Raw genomic sequence first — 14,838 nt, 5'->3', positions numbered from 1 at the left:
CACATCTTGTGAATCTTGACTCAAATCACAGTGAGGAAAATGACTCAATCTCTCCCTTAATCCCAGACAAACTGCTTCCCCTGCTAGCTGTGCTGCAGCTATTGGCAATTCCTAGGTGATAAAGAGGAAGCAAAGGGCTGGAAATCTCAAATGTAATAAAGGAGGGGATGTTGTCTTATCTGCCTGGTTGTTGCTAACTAGGAACCAAAGTTCAATCCAGCCAGTTTTGGCATTTTTTTCCTACCAAGAGGAGCTATTTCACTTAGAGAAAACTAGTTGTCTTTGAATTGATGACACCGCAAGAAGAAAGTTATGTTAAATTAACAAGTTATAGCACAGAGACTGCATTAACATTTTTGACAAAAATCCCTATACCCAAACCCTTCCCCAAGCTGAGCAGACTCTATGTGAATTTAATTGCTTTCAAATAATTAAATTCCACATTAAGTGGGGCTAATCTATGCTGCTTCAGCCTAATTATTATCTCAGTCCCAAAATTTCGTGGCTTTTTTCCTCCAAAAGAGATTAAAATGGAATTTATTCTTTAACATTTTGAGTCTCCAGTTGTCTGTCAGGTCTACTGGATGAAGCCTCGTAGCACAGTAATAAGGCACAGCAGAAAATTCAAGGCTAAGTCAGTCTTGCTCTTCCTGCGTTTACTCTGCATTTTGTTTGTTATGCTAATTGAGGCTGTTAGCTAATGACTTCAGTGCACTGGTAGTAATTTGTGGTTTTCCTTTGTGAAAACGAAACTAAATTGCCTCTAAATCTAAAGTAAGGACTCCACATGCTGAGGTTGAAAGGAACATTTAGGTTCTAAACACAGGTTTAACAACACTCATCCTCCCTGTGCCAAAGAATACTGCCTACTCCAAACTTTAGCACAAATCAAAAATCAGGAGCTGGCATTCTTTAAGCTTGTCAGAGGTTTACCACCTTGTCCTTAAAGATGCTTTAACACACCTTAGACATCCCAAAGTATGAACATAACTCATGCACAACTACATCTGTTACAGTGAAGGCTTCTCTGATGGTGAGAACATCAGGATCTGTAGAAGGGACTCGAAACTTCCTTTTTCATCCCATATAGACTCCACTGTTTCTTCTCTCACCTTAGATAAATGGAAGCACCACTTTGTAAAAGGAAAAAAGAAAAATCACAGAGCTTGCCTTTTTATAAACTTGAGTAACAGATTTTTTTCCTTTCCAATGTCAACCTAATAAGCATCCAGTATTACTGAGTAAATTAATAGTAAAGACAGATGGGAAGTGGGGAAGAAACAAAGTCTTTCATTAATCCCACAGATGGGGTTAAAGATGCCAAGACAGAGCTCCAGATTAATGCCACTACAGTGTATCAGCCTACCCCTATGGAACCATAAGATCACATCAGCACACCAGGCTTTGTTCAAGAAATAAATAAATAACCCAACAATTCACAAGGCAGTTTTTCATTAGATATTTGGCACGCTGGTAAGAATAATTAGGGGATATAGATATAAACAACATCTTTCTATTCATTCTGTCCCAATACATAAGACCCTGGAAGAGTGCTCGCTGTAACTAAATGTATCTAACAATTTTCACAGTGCAAGTACTAAAATTTGAGGCTTTATTCTTAGGCAGAAAGGCAAAAGCCAGAAAAAAAAGCAAGTAAGTGAAGCGCACACAGACTCTTACACAAAGAGTGACTGTCCCATGTGACAAGCACCAGCAGAAAGAGCCCATTTATATTTCTCTGTCTGCAACAATCACAGCTGAAATGTATCTTTAGGAGCCTGATCTGAAGTTTAGAAGACTTTCATATACTGCTGATTCTGCAGAACTCATTTCTGGGTTTTTTCTCATGTCTCCCAATTTATGCCACAGGCCAACACAATCTGATGCCTGGGAAGACCAGGGTGAGGGCTGCAGACATACCAAATTCTGCCTTGAAACACTGCTCTTTATAGACAAGACATATTGATGTTAAAAATGAGCCCCAAAAAGGAGAAAAACCCACTAAAGCCGTAAATTAATTCAAAACAACTTGCAAAATGCCAGCAATCTGTTTCCATAAGACTTTGATTAAGCTAAGGGGCCAAAGCTCATAGTTTGTGGCAGAATATCAGACCATCTAGCTATTTCTGATTTATTTCTCAGAAATATTTTAATCAAGAAAGTTCAGCATCAGCTAAGATGCTTTACAAATGCCAGAACATCATCACTTGTTACACAGTAACTGCCCACTCAGAGCACAGCCCATGCCCTTTAATACTGCTCATGACAGAGTATGTGAGTACATCATCCACTCACCCCACACTCCTTTATTTAATCACAGGCCTTGGATGAAAAATGTAATTATATTCTTCTAACATAAGCCATACAGATTAAATGTATGCCTCCTTTTGCGAGAAAATAATTTAAAGGGTTTGTAAGGAAGTCACAGTTTTATGGTAAGTCTTGCTATGACTTCATCAGGAACCAATCTCTACATAGCTGCTTGTGTATCTTCAGCATAGAAACTTGTTTGTCAAATTCTGGAACTCAACTTCCCAGAACACAGCCTGCCATTTATATCAGCAACCCAAATCCTACAGCAAATCTTAACCACAGAGTCCTGCTAATTCCAAAATCCACCTGACCTGGCCAGTGATATGGGCTCCTTGTACCAGAATGCAGCAACTTGAATAGAAATGAAACCAATGGAACTAATTCAACACAAGGTCACAAGTGTAACTTTTAAATTACTGCACTTCCCCAGGAAACTGACCCAGTAAAAGAGCAGCTTTGTGTTCTCTCAAAGCAGTGATGACAACCCCACACTGAAGACACATCACCTAAAGCACTGACAACTACCTGTGCAGGTTCTGTGATCTAACCCAGAATCTGGCACTGAAATAAAAGTAAAGCAACAGATAAAATAATCAGCCTGTGAAAGTGAGATAAATAATGGTCAAGAAAAGGCACATCAAGGAACCATAAATTAGTGATAAAAGTTGACATAGGTCTGAAGATATGTGCTGGATAGAAAGATTTTAACCACACTCATCTAAGATAAGGATTAGCTTTCACTATTCCACAATCATTGTGTTTTCGTATGCCCAGCAGTGACAACAGAAGCATTCAGATGTTAAAAGGACCATAGGTGTTTACAGATTTTCCCCTGTGTAAACAGCGCACTAAAACCTTCTGTAGTATTTCTGTTCCAACAACAAACAGAAATTAACTCTATTTACATCAGATCACCAATATAAAGGATTAGCTGTTTGTGTTGGGAAGCACATTCATGTGATGAAATGTAGATATACAGTGAACCAAAAAAGGTTATTACTGAACCTGATCTAGTGGTTGCCTCCTCTCCACGTGTCTTGCATCTCACCTCGAAGGTATCTGTCAAAGTTCAGAAATCACAACCATTAGATCAAACTCTCATAACTCACAAAATGATTTTTAAATCTTCAATCTGTACTTGCATATATTGCTAACTGTTTGGACATCAAGTTTATCTGGCTAATAATTTGTCAGACATAAACCAAGAGATGACTTGAGACACAGTTAAACCTTTTTAAACACACAGAGGAAAAATTTGCCAGTGCCAAGGACTAATTAACTCCCAAGGGAGTTAAGAAGTCTGGGGATGTGTTCTCTGGGACATGTATCCACTAGAAATGTCCCAAGAATTTCCAAGGCTCCTATGACATCTTATGACAAATCACTTATGTGCCCTCTTTGGGCAATTTCACCATGGCTAGTACAGAGGTTTTATGTATAAAAAAGGCACAAAGTGTTGAATAATCTCAACAAATGCACTTTTCCCCAAATATTACAGATTAAAATATAAGTTTTTATAAGCAGATCCATTTCCTCTGAAGTTATCAAATGCAGAGAAATAAAACGAAAGTCAATTTTCAGTGGCCTGAAGAGGTCCATGTTAAAAAAAAAAAAAAAAGGCATCAATATCCCCAGAGAAACTAAAAGCTTTCCAGTGAAAGCAAAAGTGATGTGTTCACAGCAGCACTGTGGGCACAGAAAAGCTCAGCAGTCCTTGCCCTACAGGCTTATGCACCTGGGATAAGGTCCACAGGTCATTTTTCACACTTGTCACAGCAATTTGTACTCTGCCACCTGAACTCAACGTCCAAGAGAAGCCCTTGATGTTTTTCCCCACTAGGAAAAAACCAGGATTTCTGGGAACCAGCCAGCGAAGTCATGCAAAGGCAAAGCAGCAAAGTTAATTACTTGCTAATCATCCTTTGGTTTCAGGATGAATGCCACCAGAAATACTTCATTTATTCTTTTCATTGTTACAATTACAAAAAATTTAATGCAAGCAATTCAGAAGACTGTCTCTGACTAACAAATATTTGAAAAAAAAGCTCATTTTTGTGTCTGCATCTTGAAGAGAGCATTCCACAAACCTCAGAGCTGATGTGCAACTGAGAAAGAAGTATGGAATTTGAGAGAAGCCATATGGCAAAAGTTAAATATTTTGGTGTCAAAATACTCATCGTAGCTTAATTCAAACTTATCATGTTCTTCACACTTTTGAGACATGAGATCCAGACACTTGGTCAGAACTGCACAATTTTTCCACTATTTTTTATGGACAAGGGTCAATGAATTATTTCTCCTTGAAAAGTGTGTGACATTTCAAAGCTGCCTTTAACCACAGAGTTCTCTGTAGTTTCAGAGCAGACAAAGAGACTGCATATTTCCTTTATACACATAGTTATAGGCAATCAGAAAACATTCCAAATTATTTCAGAATTAATAAGACAAGTTTTATGTAAACATCAGCATAATTTTGTTTCCAGGCTCACTTACACTTAACGAGTTCTAAAACTTGAATATGCTCCATATAAAATGTTAAACATTTACATCCCAGTTGACAATGACCTTGTGTTAAATTATTAAGGAACAACAGAATAGCTGATGTTTCCACAAGCATGGGTTAGAACTGGATATGCAACCAAACACATGGAGATGGGTCATTACTGGGCCATAATTAATGATCACTGGCATTCACTGGGCCTCCACAACACTGCCTGTCATCAATATCTGTTGGCAGAAGGCTGCAATATCAACATTTATAAAGCAGACACAACACACCAGCTAAACCACTAATGCATGTAATTGCTAACACAGAGCCATATGCTGAAAATTCATCTCTCTTTACATTTAACTTTTACAACCTAGACAAATCAGACAACTGCCTAGCCCACAGTCTTCCAAAATTGCTTACTGAATAGAAAACTATAATCAGCTGCCAGTTCAATTGTTTTTACAACATTCTACATAAAACAAATGAGGTCTGTTGTCCTGACTTGTGAAAGAGCTCCAATAAGTGCCAATTATAAGAGCAATTAGGGGATCAACTCTGACATCACAGGTTTTTCTATAAGATATTAGCTCAATGACTTTTTTATAAGCTAATTAGTCATGGACTCTGCACAAGAAACAGATGATCCAAAAACAATGATTCTGCAAAAGTGTGTGTTGTTAAATCCCATGAGGGTAATAACCCCAGCTTTCCAGTAGGAGTCAGATCTGTGACTGTCAATTCCTTCAACTATATTAACAATAACAATTTAAATTATGAACAAGAACACATGAAGTATTCCAAGCATGATCAGCTTCTGTAAAGTTCTTAAAAATCCTTGATTTACCAATATTTCCTTTGGCAGAAACCATGCTTTTAATCAAATATGAGATAAATCTGCAGGGATTGCACAACAGGAAGAAAGAAGAAATTCCCCCATAACATAGTGAACTCGCCTCTTCCTAAAGGAACAGAGGACATAGCAGGAAGTGGGTGCTTCAGCTGAAAATTTCTGTCACAAAAATGCAAGCCCAGCCACAGCACAGTCCAGGAGAAGAAAAGCAGTTTGATTTTTTGAGAACTGAAGTCCTTGTTTGTAAAATAACAAAATGTTGTCTCTATGACCATAACTGGGATTCCTTTATGTGTAGCCATAATGACAGTGTGTGGCTGTGCAATGACACCTTTCTGTAGGCTATTACCCTGGTCACCAAAACAGATGCAGTTCACCAAATGAACGCCTTGTCTGATGGTCCTTTGCAAAGCCTGGTGCATTATTTGCCACAACCTGCTCAAGTGCAGCCTGAAGCCAGAGGACACTCACAAGAGACAGCTCTGGCAGCTCTCACCAGAGCACTTCATGGCCCACAAATGAGCGTATTTCAAAAATAATGGTGCCCTTATTTTGCATTTAGTCAGTGTGGCTACTCAACACAACAGAATTGGGGTTCCCAACCTGAAATGATCATCAAGCACTTTGCTGTCTCTCTAGTGAGAGGCTTAAACTCAGCTACACTCAAACTGATTTGCTGCAGGTGCAGTAAAACCTGGCAGAAACTACAGAAACAACCTGTCAAGGAAACATGTGCAAGCCCTCAGGTGTTATTTCCTAAAGAGCTATAAAATGTGGAGTATTTTATTATCAAAGCAGGCTGCCCTTGATTTCAGGTATGAGAGTCAGCACTTGCTCAAATCACAGCCAAGAGCTAGAGGCAGGTATTCCTAACATCAGCAAAAAGCTTCCTACAGCACCTTGACCACTGTCAATCAGGAAAACCAGGGTGGGGTTGGGAATCACATTCCCCAGAATGATATTTAACTGGTTAAGTTCCATTTCAGGGTCTGGAGAGGGCAGTAAGTTTTCAAGGAAGAAGTTCTGTCTTTCTATCACATGCAAAATAAACACTTTTTGTGTTTATGTCTGGGAACACACTGAGTTACACATCTACACAGCCCTTGGAAAAAAATGCCACCCCACAGAGAAGCCACATCAAATCTTTAGGCTGCTCCTCACAGGGGTAGCCCTAAGCAAACCAGGCAATGCAGACAGAAGTTTTATATCAAGCCACAGCTTTCCTCAGCCTAACACACAGGCATAACCCTTTTTCCTCATTAAAATTACAACCTAGCTGATACGAAAATTAACCTAAAGGCCTCTTTCAACATGCTTCTCCAAATAACTTATGACTAACTTACTCCAGATATCTTGCAACACATCAAATATGCTATGACACAAGTGCCAGAAAATCTAATAAAACTCTAGCAATAATAACTGTCAAGTTACAATAATAACTGTGAAGCTACAAAAAGATCCTGACCACGCTCACATACTAACAGCTGATGTAAAGACAGCCAGACATTGCATCAAGAAATACAGAAATACACATGGAATAAGCAGAGAGGCAGCAATGTATGGGCACAGCATGGAAACTGGATATTTCCATGGGTTGCCTTTCAACACCCCATTCAGGACTGAAGCCATGAAACCCACATGGCCTCTGAAACCTCACACTGTTTACAGCCATGTCCCAAACACCCTCACACTCCTGAATGGCCCTGAGAGTGAAGCATGCTGACATGACTCTGGAGGTAAACATGCAGCATTTCTGGGATGGAGCTGCTCTTGGTTTGCTTAAACCAGAAGCTGATGTGTTCAGTTCTGTCTGCACTCTGGTGTGCAAGTTCATAACCTCAAGTATGGGACTGGATATTTTTTCTTCATTTAGAAGGCTCTTCACAGATTCACAAAAGTTGTCATTATTATTTTTGTTTTTTCCCCCACTTCTTTACTCCTGTTAAGGAGTATGTTGGTAACCATATGATACTGCTGCACTGAGTGTCAGGGTTAAACAAACAGAACTAAACATAAGCACATAAAAAGAAGCACCACATGCACTACTGAAAAATCTTGCAGTGACTTACAGATACTAATTTCAGCAGAAGACTTTTGTAGAGTGTAACTATATATTCTCCACCAACCAATTCAAAAAACCATAAAAAGCCTGAAATTACATTGGCTTTGCTACTTCACAAATCAATATCTTCATTAGACACACGTCATGCACAGACATCCAAACTTAAAAAACACCAACTACTCAGATTTATCTTAATGGAAGGAGCTCCTTAAATGAAATGAATCACAATCTGTTCAAGGACAACAAGGACTGTTTGTGATTGTGACTGGACATACTGACATACTTGCCAGGTAGCATGGAATAATTTTTCTGTTACACCTGGATTATACAGAATAGGACTGCAAATTTTGAATGTATAAAAACCAAGGCTCCTTTTTGGAGATGGAATGTTTTTTACTGACTCTTTCAAATACAACAAGTAAAACAGACTACTTATTATGACTAACAAATATTTTTTAAAGGAACCAGGATCTAGGTGATCAAGTATTCAGAACAATATCAAGTAGAAATATTGAAATATAAGTAAAAATAGACATTTTACGTAATTTTTTCACTGTAATGCACAATTCAGCTAGGCACACTGATAGAAGTTACCTAGAGCCCAAACACTAAGTTGTGTGCTCATGTAGGATACAATATGCAGAGAGATTTTAGAATATTTTCTGTTCTCAAGCAATAAATATAAATTCAAGCTGTGTCAACAATATAATCAATGGACTAAACAGATGTAGATGTACGAAGCTTGAAGGAAAAACATTTGCTTCTCTGCCACAAATGTCCCAGTTTGCATCACAAAAACATCTAATTTGTTCACTTGTGCAGTTTGAGCCAGGAGCTGTCTTTAAATCTTTGTCTTACCACAAGGAAACCTTCTATCATATTCTTTGCCTTTTCAATCCCAAGCTCTGTACAATCCCATATATTCTCCTTTCACAGATACCACCACATTGAATGCGCATTTTAGGACTGTAAAAGAAGCAGGACACTGATGACACTATTATTTCAAAGTCCAGGACATCAGGATTAATGAATTCCATTCACTCACACTGCATATAAAACAAACAGCCCAACCAACTAAAAACCTCCCCCACAGCTATGATTATTTCTATGACAGAAGTGACAGATTATTTTTTTCTTTTTAGCTGGATGGTTGTTTCCTCCTTCTACTTGAAAAATTGTGAAAAACATACTTTAAGCATATTGGCTCTAATAGTTGCCATAAATCTCCAAAAAGTCTTGCCGAAACTTGAGATATCACTTCACATCTTAGATTCCTACTTGGTTTTTAAATCAGCAGTGTATTTCAGCTAAAATTATACATAGTGTTTTCTTCAGGACATTCGTATTTCTCATCACTGAAGAGAACAATGATAGGAAAAGCCTTCTTTGTAAAACATATTAAGTATAAAAAAAAAAAATCAGAAGAGGCTAAAAACGTCCCATCCATTACATTACATCACTGCAATGCAGCAGATGAAAGGAAAAGAATTTTGAACAGGACTCATCTTGTCATCCAGAGGAGAACACCAGATCATATTTAAACCCAGGAGGTCTTTGTACATCTTTATCACCTATCCTCCACATCATAAATGGCAATCTGAGTATGTGGAGAATCAGAGTGGTCAGAGGAAAAGAGTATTTGTAAAACACCGCAGAGATGGAAATTGCATCCTCAGTGTTTGAGTCAGACCTGTTCTTTGTTTTCTCCTGAGCAACTCCAGATGGGGATCAGGCACAAAGAACAAACGTGGAGATATTCTTTCAGACTTCCAGTTCTTGCTTTCATCAATTAAGTCAGTGATAACTTGTGTGAATGAACTGGGAGATGCAGATGGACACACATTCAGTTTCAAAAATATGGTGAAGAAATTGAGGCATAAAAGGAATAATGGAGAATATAAAATGAAAAATAAAAGAGGAGCTGAAACAGGTAACCAAAAAACACATGAAAGCAAATTTTAATGTGGGAAAATTTTATCCTATTAAAATGAATTGTAAGAAGAAAAAAAATCCCTAGAAGCATAGACAAAATTAATAAACATCAAACAAAAAGCAGCAGAATTACTGTATAGAGAAGGTACCAATCAAACAAGCACAGATGATGATGCAACCCAATGAACGACAAGATCCTAAAATTCTTTCATGTAATAAAAGTAACCTTCAAAGCCTCTGGATGGACACACTACATTGCTGCTTGCAAGGGGAGAACAGACAGAGGCAGCACACAAAATTTTCTCCTTGAGTTTCTGATTTCATTTGAGAGCCCCAAAGCACGCCAAGACATAAAACCCCCCAGAAACAAATACACACACACACACACAAAAAAAAAAAAAAAAAAAAAAAAAGCACCCCAAAACTGGCAAGTCTGAATCTTGTGCAGATAGAGGAAGAGGTCATTTGGAACATTACTGAACCAATAATATTGAAATGACATCTGAACAAAACCAAACTATGCAGTTTTAAAGCTGTCCAGACTTCTGAAGGAATATTTGTAAGAAGAAAAATTGGCTGCAGATGCTGGGAGCATATGGAATGCATAGAGGCCACCTACAGCAAACTGAGAATTCCATAGAAAAACAGGTAAGCTACTTGATTGATTGCCCACACTCAAAAAATCTGGAACACTGAAGAGACACAGGCAAAACAAGGAAATTTATGTATACTGTACATATATTGGATGTGACATGCCAGCTCTGCTGAAGCACAACTGAGTAAAAGACCATCTACTGAAAAAGCAGACTGAAGAGGGCTAAGACAAATGTTTCAAGAAAATAATGTGAAAAATGTGATAAAAATAGAAGATAAATAAAAGAGATGACTGAACTGCATGAGTAAGATAAAAAATTCACAATAAAATTCACAATGCTGTGCACCTATAAGGGAACTCCAAAACAAAGTGCTGGAAAGGTTGCATCCATTATGACAGGGCTTAATGGATTCATTTTCATGACCAAGAAAAAAAAAAGACTTTTTATCAGAGATTTTATTACGGGTAACTGTCACTAAAACTCAGCAGATTTAGGTGATGAGCAAGAATTCACTGTTCCAACCACATCATCCTCCAGTCAGCTGCATGTCTCCTACAGGGACACTGACATCAATCTCTATTTTCTAACAATTCATCAGATTTTGTGAAATACATGAAAATTTTATTGGAGGACTACAACAAGTTCCAAAGTCATTGCCAGGGGGAGACACTAAAGGAAAAATGGAACTGCTCTGCTGCAGCTCAATTCCTCTAGAGACTAGCTCAAAAAACCTTGGTTTAAATGGTCTGCCTTCTTTTTAAAGGTCAGTCCCTTGAACATTGGAATTCCCCTCTCTTCGAGCACCACCAACACCATTAACTGTAAACAGATCTGCCAAAAGACAATTAATTTCTGGCATGTTGTTCCATGCTATGATAAACCTTACAAAAGTGGAGATTCAAAGGCAAAATTCTATCTTTAGCATATTTTAAATGGGAGTGAGCAGGGGACAACAGCAACTGGACAGACACAGCCACCACATTGTTTGCTGCAACTTCTGTTTCTTTTCTCTTATTAATTAATAAATAGCTGAGGTAATAGATAGGGTGCATTCAAAAGCCAATACATTCCACATTTTTAAAGGGAGGTGAGAACCAAGAAAAAAGCTTTTTGGTTTTGTTTTTTTGTTTTTTTTTTCCAATAGTGCTCAGCAGGAAAACAAAACAAACCTTCCTAATACACGAACATAGGAACCTAAATTCATGACAAAGCTAAATAAACTGGATATAGTAACAAGCAGCTTTCTGCTTTCCTGCACTACAGCACCATTCATCCTCACTTAATAAAGTGAGGTGCCTTGAGGAGCATAAAAGTACATGAGTGAAGGCCAGATAGAGACTATGTCCATGTGGATAAATCTGTTCTGGTGGGGTCAACAATGAAACACACTGCAAGCTCTGAGGAAACCAGTGTATGATGAACCAATGCCTGGGTTTTGTATCTACTCAGAAAAGCAACTGTATTGCATCTTGCTCTGTTGCTCCACGTGTCTAAATTACTGAACATGTCTAAATTAGACTGCCTAATTTAGACTGAACACATCTAAATTAATTTATTCCTCCCACTTCCCAGTTCTTGGTCATGCCCGATCCAGTTCCTAATGCCATACCAAGAGTACCTGAGCCACTACCCAAAGAAAGGCAAACCAGACAAGAAAAGGATGGGAACATGTGGAGAAATGCTTCAACTACCATGTCAGGAGCATCATTTCACTCTAAATGACTTCCAGAACTACAGGGTGAACTTCTTGACATCCTGAGAAGTCAAACAGACCTGAGCAGGATTCCTACATCCATGCAAAACAGAACTAATAACCGTATAATAGCAGTCATTCACAATGCAATTTTTCACATTTCAGCTCTTGACTAGCCAGTACTTTCCCCCATATACCAGTTTTCCTAATATCCACATGCCAGGGCAGACTCAAATAATTGACACATTTCCAGATAAGTGACAAGACAGGAGTGAGCAGAAAACACTCTCCCCCACCCTTCCCCCTTCCACAGTGTCAGAGGCTCAGAGAAGAGTTAATAAGTTGCTTACTCCAGACATGCTACAAATGTATTTGAGCTGCAAAATCTCTTTGAAGACCTTACCTCGTAAAATGTTCCAGGTATATTGTGAAACACAAATTTCAGAAATCTGTCAAGATCTGTCAAGATTCCACCAAGTTTGTCAGCTAAGAAGGAAGACACTCGATTCTACCTTAGACAAACACAATTCCACCTTAGACAAACATTGCCTGAGACTTATATTTGTGTCACGTTTTCCAAAAAGCAGCTGAAATAATACACAATTGAATGCTGCTGTCTGGGGGGAAAACATATTTAGACCATAAACAAACAGGATCAAATTACCCAGAAGTACACATGCCTTGCAGCAAGCACAAGAAATACCACAGCAAATAACATACATAAATATTCTTCAAAAGCATCTGGCAAAATTCACCATAATGAATTCAAAATATTCAAGCAATTATTTCCAGCCAACCACTTATTTCTTTCAGAACTGAGATCCTTAGCATTTTATTATGTTCTTTACTGTCAAGGCATATTTCTTCAGTAGTTTGACTTTTTTTTTCCCCCCTGCCATTTGGCTAAGCAACTAAGTAACTTATTCAGTAACTTCCAGATGACCTAGCAAATGGAATTGATTTGGATTAAATAGCAACAGATTATTTCAGTAGTTAAGTAGTCACGGGTATGCCAGCAACATAACACATCTCAAATATATTCCACTAATCCTATCAAGTATGCTTTTACTTATCTTTCACTAAACATCTATTTTATGGTCCATTTCTTCATACCTTCTAATCGCGGCTCAGTTACAATGTCAGAAAACCTGAAATCCCAAACTAAAAGCACATAAAGTCACAACAAAGATAATTTTCTGATTAAGAGGTACATAAGGGACTGCTGTGGAATCATTAGTGTTTACAACCATAAGCATATTTACTGCTTTCCATCCTTTACAGGACAGATTTGTTACAATTGAAAGCTTTCCCTTCAGGGCCTTTTAGAGAAGCAGATATATCCCACAGATATGCCACAACCCAAGAAGTTGTCTCAGCAAGGCACAACACAACTGTTCTCCTGGGGTTTTTTTTGAGAGTACAAGGCATGAGGAGGAGAGGGACAAGGAAAAAGGAAGGAAAAGGTGTGCGTGCAGGAGAGGGAAACTATACCTCTAGTTTAGAGACAAAAGGATTTAAACTCATCTAAACCAGAAGTCTTTTCCATTCCCCACCTTTTGCTCTCTCAGATTTTGTTTATTTTTCTGACTCATTACTCAAAAATTTCCTAGATCCTAATCAAGTCTAACAATGCTTCACAGGAAACACAACTCCAAAATGGGAAGGAGGAGAAAGTCTTATTTAGGCATTCTTCATAAGCCATTAAATTATAAAAACTCAGGATATCCTCCAGGAATGGTAAGAAAAATGCTACATATTAAAGTACAATATCCTTAAGTCATCCAAACATGACTTGGCTCTGAATTCTGGATGTCAAGAGCTTAGATGATGATTGTTCATTCTTATATTGCACTTCTGTTTGAAGTAGCCCAGACTCTTCCAGGCGTGGAGTTTGAAATGAATTTACGATTCAAGCCAAAAGTATCACAGATGAGGAAATCCTGAAATGGATCAGTGGACAGCAAAGGTATCTGGACACACAAAGTATGTGAATCACACAGTCTTCCACAAAAAGCCTCTGTTGTCAGAGAGTCTCCAGAAGAAGTAGCTTTTTACTCCACTTTAAATGATCACCTTGGCTGACACCAGGCTACACATGATGCACTTCATCAAGTGCATCATCTTTGAGCACTTGAAAATTATTCTCTTTAGCCACACAATACCACCTCTCATCTGTATTAGCTCTATGTCATTTTCTTACCTAGCTTTGAACAGAACATGCAAGCAAATGATGTTGCATCTAGTGACTAGATTTCTGTCTTTGGAGATTTAAAAAAAATAAAGACTATGTCACTGCTTTATTTATGAAATCTGAGCATTTAAAAGACAAAACAGACTAATATGAGAATAAAATTAAAATAAAGATTTTATAAATGCATTCTAGTTCAACAAAATAACATTTGCTCTAAAGATATCCTTTATCCTATTAGATTCAACCTCGGGAAAAAACAAGGCTAAGACTGCAAACTGCTCACTAAAGCATGTCAGTCTTTTCTGAATCTGAGGCTGGGTTAAAATTCATGGTGCAAACTGTACATTTTGGAAACAGAGAGGACTGCAAGCTGTCAGTTATACAGGAAACAGGTAATGATGTGTATTACCATGTACATGCCTAGGTTTGCCATCTAATACTAAATGTCCATGTAGAATAATTTATTTCTTATGTATCTATTTTAATTAGCTGGCTACATGAAGCAGGGTGCCATGACATCATATTGTTGCTGTTATATATTAAGAATTATATAAATATATAATAGTTACTATATATTGGTTATTATGTTATAAGTAGTCACACCCTCTCCCTCTCAGAAAACCCAACAAGAAAAGCAAAAATCTAAGCAGAGTGACAATTTTACATCTACTGCTATGGATAATGACCAGCATTTCCACTTCTGTGCAAGA

General features: G+C 37.9%; 1 protein-coding gene across 5 annotated transcripts in view; it reads right to left on the bottom strand.

Annotated features, from left to right (window-relative positions):
* Positions 1–14,838, bottom strand: part of GULP1 (GULP PTB domain containing engulfment adaptor 1) — a 167,556-nt gene that overhangs the window by 123,093 nt on the left and 29,625 nt on the right. For 4 of the 5 annotated variants that reach the window (XM_083865456.1, XM_083865455.1, XM_083865459.1 and 1 more), the window contains exon 2: positions 3,319–3,372. The exons of the other annotated variant lie outside the window; for it this stretch is intronic. The gene's annotated coding sequence lies outside the window, so the exon portion shown is untranslated. The remainder of the gene's footprint in view (positions 1–3,318; positions 3,373–14,838) is intronic. 5 annotated transcript variants of the gene reach the window in all.

This window comes from Zosterops lateralis (assembly GCF_965231275.1).
Source record: "Zosterops lateralis genome assembly, chromosome: 7".
Lineage (NCBI taxonomy): Eukaryota > Metazoa > Chordata > Aves > Passeriformes > Zosteropidae > Zosterops > Zosterops lateralis.
Note: the sequence above shows the minus strand (reverse complement) of the source record. Positions and strands in the feature narration are given on the sequence as shown.